The 1,313-nt window shown below is 32.7% G+C and overlaps 1 long non-coding RNA gene across 1 annotated transcript; it reads left to right on the top strand.

Moving 5' to 3' along the window:
* Positions 1-540: 540 nt before the first annotated feature.
* LOC145162799 (uncharacterized) lies at positions 541-984 on the top strand. The gene is made up of 2 exons (XR_013739342.1): positions 541-678; positions 771-984. It is a non-coding gene; the product is annotated as an uncharacterized LOC145162799 (long non-coding RNA).
* Positions 985-1,313: the final 329 nt, after the last annotated feature.

The raw sequence follows: 1,313 nt of genomic DNA on the forward strand, positions 1-1,313 counted from the left end.
TAAAATATTAACTATAAGCTAATTTCTTAGTAGCTTTTTATATATTATAATTCGTAACTAAATGTTTTTTTTGTTGTTTCTTTTAGAGATTTGACTAATATTCAAGTTATATATTGTTCAAAATGTCTTGCCTTTAAAAAGCCCAATTGAAAAAACCGATCCAACCAAATTGTAATTTGGTTGGATCGGATCGGATTTAAATTTAATTTGAACTATTTGTATCCGTAAATCTATTTGGATTAATTTGATCGGATCGGATCAAACCGATCCATTCAAACAAATACCCCTAGTTTTTTGAGAATTTTTTTTTTTTAAAATATTGCTTTACGCTGAAAATTTTAAAGTAACCCTATATAAATACTTTACCCCATGTTAGAAAAAGTATGTGGCATAGAATAGTTTGATTTAATTCTAGATATGACTCGAGAGTCTTCGCTTCAATATTCAAATACTTCTATATATGTGTGTGTACGTATCCTAAAGTCTCTCATTTCACACCGAACTTCTTCGTTTCTATAAATACATTCTTTCTGCAACCCTCACTCAACCACCAAATAACTGTCAGCAACAATGTCTAAAGCCACCGCTCTCTTCCTTTTACTCTCTCTACTCCTCTTCTCCTCCTCCCTCTCCTCTGCCTCCCGGCCCGAACCCACCACCACAAGAACACCAAGCAAGGTAAGTTTACTCTCTTCAACACCCATATGATGATATATACTTAAACTTATCATAAAATTAATATTCGAATTTGTGTTTTGTGTTGTTTGTAGGACGTTGAGATTGAAGAAGGGTGTGACGGAGTTGGTGAAGAAGAGTGCATGATGAGAAGGACCCTTGTTGCGCATCTTGATTATATTTACACACAGAAGGCGAATCCATGAAGAAATAATTAAATCCCATCTTTAGTTAGTTGTATTTGTATTACACCATGTCATGTCTGTATCTATGTATTTTTTAAAGGGTGCGAATAGTTTTCTTGTATCATTTCGAAAGTATTAAGTTATTCTTTTGAAAATGAGCTTGATGTACTTATACGACTTTTTATAAACAATAAATGGCTTGATACAAATAACGTGATATTCTACAACAAATTGTCCAAGTTTTTTTGTGATTGCATAATATGTATTTTGTTTACAAATTCCTAGTGATTGCGTAATATAACTATATAAGTTTGAACTACTATAACAATTTTAGTTGGATGGATTCATGTCTCAGAGACTTTATCGAAAAGGGGTGTTTAAATCACAACGACTAACTGCTGCATGTGTGATACAGATGAAGAGACGGTTGATCATGTACTTGTAAGGTGCTTG

The sequence above is a fragment of the Lactuca virosa genome, chromosome 3 (assembly GCF_052849685.1).
Source record: "Lactuca virosa cultivar CGN04683 chromosome 3, Lactuca_virosa_CGN04683_v6, whole genome shotgun sequence".
NCBI classification, from domain to species: domain Eukaryota; kingdom Viridiplantae; phylum Streptophyta; class Magnoliopsida; order Asterales; family Asteraceae; genus Lactuca; species Lactuca virosa.